The sequence below is a fragment of the Condylura cristata genome, unplaced genomic scaffold (assembly GCF_000260355.1).
Source record: "Condylura cristata isolate star-nosed mole 26May11 unplaced genomic scaffold, ConCri1.0 scaffold00012, whole genome shotgun sequence".
Lineage (NCBI taxonomy): Eukaryota > Metazoa > Chordata > Mammalia > Eulipotyphla > Talpidae > Condylura > Condylura cristata.
This window is the reverse complement of record NW_004567113.1, coordinates 40631466-40641103: the sequence shown is the minus strand read 5'-3', so window position 1 is coordinate 40641103 and position 9638 is coordinate 40631466.

The window sequence follows — 9638 nt, the reverse complement described above, 5'->3', positions numbered from 1 at the left end:
TATTTGTGCATACAGAACTGGGGTACAGGCCAGAGGCTCAGGGGCGGTGAGAGGCTTCACCAGAGACAGAGTGGGGAGCAGAAAAGGCAGATGGACGAAGTACACTGCTGAGGGGAGCAGTGGTGGGTCAGGAGAGTTCTGCCACGCCATGTGGTCACCTCCGGGGCAGGCGCGAATCGAACTCATGCGGAAGTGGCTTTAGCTTCTCAGTGCAGTGCTTTAACCCACTGCGCCACCAGGGAGGGCTGAAATCTTTCTTTTAAAAATAATTATATCTAGGCCTTCCCTGGTGGTACAGTGGGTTAGAACTCAGCACCGGGAAGCTAGTCACAGCCACCTTAGCTTGAGTTTGATCCCCAGCCAGAGAGATGTCCCACAAATACTCGGCACACCTCTCCTGTCTCACCCACTGATCCCCTCAGCAGTGTATTTCAGTTAATCTGCCTGTTCTGCTCCCCTCTCTGTTCTGATGAATCCTGTACCTCTGTACCTCTGGCTTATACCCCAGTCTTTTATGCATAACTAAATAAATCTTTAAAAATATAAGTAAATATGCCTTCTGAAGAGTTGAACATGGTAAAGTTCATCTTCTAGTAGAAAATAGTGCAAAGGGTTGGTATTTCAATGATCCATTCAAAATTTAGACTCATCCCATATTATTAGTTTGGCTGTTTACTCACAAGGATAAATTCACAAGGATTTACTGATGATTTACTATGATCATTGAAATAAGCTACTAATGAGATAGACAGAATTCCAATGATTTGCTCTTGATTTTTGATTACTGTTAAATCAAATGTTTTTTCTCTTTCTCACACAACAAAAGCAAATATATTCATGGGACAACAATTCTAGTAAACTACATAATAAAAGTTACTGTAATAATGTTATGCATGATGGTTCACGTAATCATTTTGTAACACCCATTTGATACTTTCGGTTTTAATGTTTTCCCGATATTTCCCTAATTTCTCCTTCCATTAAAAAATATATGAAATATAAAAAATGCATCCATTATATTTATCACCAACTAAATATGTAAACTTTAACTATTTGATTAATTTCAACTGAATGTTTCATATTATACCTCGAACAAAAATCTAATTATTTTGGAAAGTTGGAGATTTGTTTCTATCTGTGAGGAAACAGAATATTTAAAATCGGTTTGTACCACAGAAACCTATTCATAGTCCCTTTGTTTCCTTTTTCATAAATCAGTTTTCAGAACACTGAGCCAATTTACTATTAGTTTCATTGATCCTTTCCACTGATCTTACATGACTGTAAAGAATTTTGTCAAAGGCTTTCCAAACATCTAAGTTTAAAATCCTCTTTAGCTCCCTTCCCACATTTGTCTACCTGGAGTGAAGTCCCTAAAGAATTTCACAAAAGTAGTCAGTGATTCCTTTTATTCCCTAAATGTGTGTTGTCTGTTCTTAATCAAGCTGAGCTTTTCAAAGTAGTTCCTATTTGATCTCTAAAAATAGTTTCTGAAAGTTTTCAACATAACATAAGTGAAAAGAAACTCTCTGAAATATCTAAGTGTGTTTCTAAGACTGGCCTTCAGTTAGTATTTTGGTTCTGGTGATAACTTTAAAGGGGTATCGTCTTAAAAAGTGTAAAATATCATACTATCAAAGTTACCTGCATTTTTAATTTGAAATCTAAATTTTTTGGATATTTTCAATTTTCTGCCAATTGAACATTCTTTTTATTATTTTCTATATCAATAGGGACAATAATTTTTTTCTTCTGTTAGAATGATGTGTCTAATAGAGCCTTTCTGTTACTTTATAGTTAATAGTAAAGAGATAGGAAGGTATATCAAAGTGTGTTAAAGGTTTATTTTAACACTATTAAAACACTTATTGTTTCATAACAATTCACTGTAAATATTCGGCATGGGATGTAGATCCACAGAAATCCTGTGTCATTTTGTTTTGAAATATCTGATGAAACATACAGCTTTAATTCTCTCTTTTCTCAAGATACATGTATGATATTGGATGAACAACCCACATTTTCTAGGCTTGTTTCCTCCCTAAAAACAAGTAGCCAAGAGACTTGAGAAATCATTCAAAACCAAGATTATAAATCATAATGAACATTTGCTATGTAATCACGGCGTCTCCCTCTCCTGTGTATAATGTACTTGAAAGTTCTTTGCAGACCTACACTTCCTGAAGTTTCTGTTTTCAGCTATCCAGCTGCTACTCTGATTCCACTGTATTGTCCTCATTCCCAACTGTGAACCAAAGCTCCATTTAAAATATCCACCAATCAGTTCATCCTACATTGGTTCATTGGCTCATGAGTCTAACTGTTTTGGTGAATAACTTACTTCTTTAAGGTGAACCTCTGTGCCTCCTTAATCAACAAGGTGATGGTCTGTATAAAAAATTCTTTATATGATACAAGAGATAAAATTGTTTGTACCCTAACTAGCTTCTGATGTATTTATTTTTCTGCTTTAGTGAAATATTAGGTCACTGAATCATTCGGATATATTTTAAAAGAGATGATGACTTTACATCCTCCTCCTTGACCTGATAACTTTGATAATAAAAAATAATTAAATACTAAATTAGATTTTCTAATCAAGAAATTTATTGTTTGCTTTTTTTACCCTATTTACACAGCATATTGTTCACAGAAGGGTAAAAGAAAATTATTTCCTTGTATAAAGCATATAATTTTTATGTGACTTGCTAATATAAGTGTTTTGGGCTCATGTATATTTCAGATAAGGTTACAGATGTCCTGTACACTGGATGTAAACTCATATGTCCATAAGCTTCTTGTAGCCTCTGCACAAAATGATTCATGTCTCAGTTGACATTTCCCATGGTTTCTAAATACTCACATGCTCACATACCAATTAATTATCCATTTATTTTACTTCATTATAAAATGTTTAATCATCTTGAACTGTTATAAAGAACATAGATAAAAGCAAAGCAGATAAGTGCAATAATTTCCTCTTTAATACAAGATTTTCTCAAGGAAAGATCTATATTAGGACCTTTCAGACATTCCTAGCTCTCTATATATTGATAAACCTAAATTCAGTACTTTATTGTTAAGAGCAGATACCTGGATGCATTTCTAATCCACTATATCCTCATAAATAATTTCTTAATGATAACTTTCTTATAAGTAACATACAACTTCACTATCTTTGATATAATTGATCAAATTGCAGGTAAGCTTTAGACCCAAATTCAGCTAATCAATAATCAGAGATTAATGATAAGAGCGTTCCCAGGTATGAACACTCTCTATAACTACTGTGGAGATATAAGATGCAAGGCACTAATGCTAAGACACTCTTCCTAGTAGCTTCACTAAATCCTTCCACAGAGAGTATCCTAGAAATCCAAGGAAATTCAGCATATGAAGGTAAACTATTACTACCATGAAACCATTCAGACTTTTTTTTTCCTTAATGAAGACCTCCCCCATAAAGCAGAAAGTATATCCCAAGTAGGAAAGCAATTATCCCAGTTGGGGGGAAAGGAGCAGCACTCCAATTCATCTCTGATATTTTAAATAATGAAAAATAAATCAATAAAATACATTATCAATAGAGAATAGCACTTAAAGGAGATACACTGATTCAGGTAAGAGCTAGGGTATGGGAGATGATGAAGATGTTGTATTCTTGGCCAAAGTAAGTCTTAAGACACACTTGCAATAAAACGGTGATAATTTATTAGAGAGTTATGCTAAGTTCCCACAGATATTGCCTCACTGAATTAATGATGTAACTATACGGGTCCTGAATTCTCCATATGATAACAGGACACAACTCAGTAAAAACCATCAAGGAACTTTGAGAAACAAGATTCATTCATTACTCAGTCTGCCATACAGTAAGTTCCTTCCAAATGTATATTTATTGGAGATGGAAAACTTTGAAGTAGAAACCTAAAAGCTAATGTCAAGCATTACAGCTAAAATTAGAAAGTTCAGTGTTATATACTTATATTACAGTTAATATATAAATTGTAAAAGTATTTCTTAATTTCAAATGATTGAAGTTGTATAATATATAGTACTATTAAACGACCTGTCTTATATAATTTTATGGCTATTTATAACCTGAAAATGCTAAATCATTTTAAACACACATTTCTAATTTTAAGTTTTGATTGTGTATTCTCTTTCATTATCACCTCTAACTAATAAAATGTTTTCTGACCATTTCTTTTTTAATTCAATTGCTTTATTATGTGAAAACCACTTATGTGGTTTTCCTTTATTTATGATTGTAAATTTCCTTTATTTCAAGCCTGAGCTTCAAGAGAATATAAATGATGTTTTGATAAAATTATAAATATTTAATGCTTTTGACTTTCAACAATGCAGCTTTTGAGCACAATATATATCAAATATTTACATGATATGAATAAGTAACTCATTTGGCTGAAATCATCAAGCTGTTTTCATTCAGAAATATGAATGATTTGCTACATTCATAGAATTGTTTTCACAGTATTAAGAGGTTATTCAGGTCTCTCTGTTATTAAGTAATCCAGACTCTTCATTAATAGATCTCTATAGGCTTCTGCATTCTCAGAACACTTATTTTTATATTTCAGAGGAATATTTGACATAAATTTTATCTCTGTTAATTCATAGTTTCAAGAATTTCAAAAATAACTGTATATGTGTATTTTGGGGAAACAACTATAAATATTATAATCCATTCTTAATACATTAATAACCAACATGATTAAGTCATAACCACTTCAACCTAAGAGTCTTACAAAGAATGTAAAAATCAAAACATGTACTTCAATTGTGTTCAAATAAATCTTCTCATTAACATAATTTTTGGACCAAACTCTGCTTGTATTATTTAATTATAAAGTTGAACATAAAAGATTCAAGAAGAGATTTTTTTAACACATACCAAGACCAGTTGTTCTATAATCACTGATGATCTATTTCATAGGCTACCCTGAGATTCTGCACAATCTTGGTATCTTCAAACATCACCTTTCTTTTTATAAAGTTCATTTTTTAATTAACTTTGAGGCACTGCTGTACAAATCACAAATCATATATGGCTAATATCACTGTTATAAGAATCTATACAGAAGAGAAACAAAGATAAAGAAGATTCATTGTGAACTAATTAACACCAAACTAATTTAAAAGTAATTTCTATTTTTAAAAATCCCTGGTTCCTTTCTATAGCCAGGGATGTTATCATAGATCTGTATCAATTAACAAGGGTGTGTATCAGGGGAGGATTACATGGTTTGCACATAGAAGCAAGATTATTCCATTTTACAATTTTGCAACTGGTTTATGGAGACCGATTTTCAGGAGACTCACCATTTTCTATTACTCTGTTTTATAATTCACAATTCTCAAAGGAAAGTTAATTAAACATGATTTTTACAAGATAGAGGTTCCTTCTGGTATAAAGCATACATTATTTTTACATTTCAACACTCATTTGCAACACATGAAATTGCCTTTTGAAAATGATTATCACTAGAAAATCAGTAGAAAAACAAAACATTACGTAGCAAAGCCATTCATATTGTGGTCTATAGATAAAGTTAATAAAGAACTCAGAGGAAAAGCAAAAGATAACAATAAAGCAAAGATTTAGTCATTTAAATATTCTTCTATGCCCTTGATATGTTTCCCTGTGTCTGCTGCTCATCCATCCTAAAAATCAGCCTTATTTTAAATATCTTCAAATTAGCTTACAATTTGTAACCTTATCTCACTTGATAATCCAATACTTGCTTCTGGAACTGCCAATTTTATGTATGGAAGCTGAAATTCTATATAGCCTATATGTAGCAAATGATGTCTATCACTAGTGTTTACTTACACATTACTCCTATTACTCCTCTACCATACTGTCATTCACTTTAAAAATTTGAGTTTCCTCATAGGAAGTAAAGTTAACAATATTGTCCCCATTTTTTCTTATATAGACCTAATTTTTTAATTGATGCAATTAATCAACTGCTTACATGAAAAATTTTAGAGAAAATCTGTTTTACCAGTATCTTCATTTGTATAAAAAATAATCTAAATAATTAATTCATGATTTCATCCTTTAAAATAAAGACATTTCTAAATGATTTGTTTGTATTGTTGCAAATGGCAAGAGTATATGTCTTGATAGCAGTGTGTTATTCATTGTGTGTATATCTAACATCTTCTTTCCACTCAGCTGTCAGTGTATATTTAGATTGTTTCCAGCTTTTTTAAACAGTGTTTCAATAAGCATAAGTGGTGCATATATCTATTTGAACTATTATATTATTTTGGAGTAAATACTCAGAAATGAGATAAGTGATATAACAAGTGTTATACAGGGTGTGAAGGGAACAGAATCCATAAATACTACTAGAGGGAATGTAAATTGGCGCTGCCATCATGGAAAGGATTATCGAGATTTTTTTTTTTTTTTTTTGCAAAAATTCTGTACAGCCCATGTATCCTATTGCTGGGTATTTATACGAAAAAACTGAAAAAAAATTCAATGAAAAAAAAAACAATTCATACCTATTCTTGAGATTTGGAAGTAAAACTAAATTTGTGTAAATAAGAATCACCAGAAATATTGTTTGTGACCATTTTTGAGAGATTATCTAAAAATAAGCAGTATCCATAGTGACCTGGCATGTCTCAGCTCTCTTTACCTTTCATTGCATCCTGGATCCCAAGATTTCATGCCCCACATACAGCATTCTGTTACCTTTGTAGAGGTCTTCTTGAGGTTGCTGGAATTACCCATTAGCCATTCATAGAGAGCCAGAAATTCCTGGGAATACATGACGTCTCGCTGCTACCCCAGGAATCTTCAACAACAACTGGCCTGCTAAAGAATCATAGACATTCTCCTGAACTCCAGTGTGAACTTACCAAATTTCCCCTGTGAAAATGGGGCAGGCTGCCTTCGGAGAGACATTGGTTGGTATTGTTCCTTGTTCAACCTCTATTCAAATTCCATTGTCCTAATCCCCTATACAACTTTAGTTTTTGTTAAAAGAACTAATTTCCAGCTAAGAATTTTTAAAGCTCATTTTTTTTTTTCCTGCAGCAAAAACCTACTTCTACTGCTCAAAAACTCAATCACATGCTGAGGAGACTGCTATGGTGGTGAAAACTCATCTAGGTGCCAGCCTCCTTTTTGAACAACATTCTCTCCCTCCTAACAAGTAAGAACATACTTACCCTATTGTCCTAAGAGACATATGGATTTATTAATTGGGGAAATGTAAAGCACTTGATTATTAAAAAATAAAACAACACTTACCATAACACTATCTCTTTTATAAAATACTACATAGTTCTATATGATCAGCTTAAAATGGGAAAATAAATTTTAAACCTGTGTTAATATATGGAAGATCCAATATCTGCTAAACAAAGTAAGTTAGTAATAGACTCGAAAAACAGATATGCTTAATATAAAAAGAAAAGCAATAAATATACCTTACAGGTAGCTTTGACCAACAATGCAACTTGTAAGCTGTATTTTTTTTACCTTCCTTCTTCTTTAAAGATGGAATATTTGTAGCACAGTATATCACAGTGCTACTTTTACAGGGATTGCTTTTCCAACTTCTATGGTGGATAGGTTTGGTACAGGTGAACAGATTCTGGAAGTACTTTCAGAAAATGTCTTAAATGGGAAGATGCAAATTTTCTCCTGCTGTTTGGAAAATGAGTAATTGTCCAGGGCTTATGAGGTTGGTATTACCCAAGAAACAGAGAATGATGGTGTGATGAAAGCTGGACCAATCACCCTTTTGTGGTGGTTCCCTTGCCAGTACTAACTTTGGCATGCTCACCACCCAGAATTGTGTAAGTGAAAGAGGTTAATTGCTCGCTCCCTTCCACCACTGTTAGTAAAGTGTTTTACCACTGAACACTTTAATTTACCAAAACAGTACGGTTTTGGTAAATTAAAGGAGCAAGAAGACCAAATTATAAATTATATATGAAAATAAGGCTGAATTAGCATACAGACAGACAACAATAAAAGCATTAGGGAAAAGTTTATTATTTACAAATGCACTTATTTGCAAAAAAAAAAAATATTTCCTCAAAAAGTTAAATTGATTAATTAGAAATTTTAATTAACTGGTAATGATGATTATGAAATGATGATGGATAAATTATAATAAAAAGAATAGGGTAAAATTAGGTTTATGGAGAGGATAGGGAACTCAACCACTTTAATGGTTATAAAGAAAGATAATAATACACTACAAATTTGTACTTCTAAGAAAGAAAATTTTGGGTATAATATGGATTATATCTATGCACACATACAACAGATTGGAAAACATCTATATTTTATATGCAGCAACAGCACATGCAAAAAGAGTACATAGATACCTCTCTATACATATACATGTATGTCCGTGTGTATGGTATGCATGTGTAGAGAGAGGTAGAAATGATAGAGAACAATTATCAAGATACAGATATTAAAAATGTCTTTATATTATATATTCTGTATATTCAAGTGTAAAATACTTTTCAGTTGAAATTTGATGAAATTCCAAAGTACTAGCAGATATATAATTATTTTTAAAATAATGTATTATTAGATTTAAAAAAAATTACTGCTTATCTGAAGGAAAACAAGCTAGTATTAATATTCCTATAGGTTATTGATTGCTTTTTCTATTGACTTAATCTTTAATATTCATGTATAAATATTTGAGATTTGGTATGTTCTAAATTAAACCAACGAGAATGTTTTGAATTTTTTTCTCTTACTAAGAAGTTCTTGGAAAAGTCTTCTGCTGTCAATACATTAAGTCTAAAGTGTTTTGCTTCCTTCACCAAAGAAAATCACCACCACCCACAACTAGACAAATTTATTGACAGTCTGCCTGATTTGATGGGAGCATTTTCTAACAGTCTCATGCACCCTATTAGAAATTAATGAGAAAGGAGACTAATTTAGCCACTTTTGAATATGTGCTCGACATGACTTTACATAATTTGCCATATGATATATCTTCTGCCCGTCTATTTGATAATTAATTAGTTGTCAGAATTAGAAAGAGTTGATTTAATAAAAGTAACTTTATTTTTACCATAAGTATATTTCACAAATCAAAAGGCAGACTCCAAATTGATTAAATAGTAGAATAAGAACCAAATTTTAAAAGGTCAAATTTAATTAAAACAACTTCAAGTTAAAGTAAAGTTCCTTTTGGGAAAAGGAAGGCCTCTTGAGTGTGGTAGGCATCATGGTGGGTTTAAAAGCTGATATTCTTCAATTCCAACTAATACCTAAACTTTAACTTTATTGTCATAAATACTAAATTAAATTAAGTTTGATTCTGAACTTATCACACAAGTAGGAAGAAACTAGAGTGAATCATTCATACTAGCATATATACTAGAACTTTACTTCCTTTTATGTAATTATCTCCCAATCCAAGAAGGTAAATTAAATTGGAACATATCTGAGGGTTTGAAAGTCTTACTGAAATTTTCCAAGTTGAATGGATTGTAAATTCCTATTCAAGATACTATCATGATAGCTTTTAAGAATGCTTTCTTTTAAAAAAAGATTTATTTATGCATACAGAACTCGGGTACAGGCCAGAGGTCGGGGCTGAAAAGATTCACCAGAGACA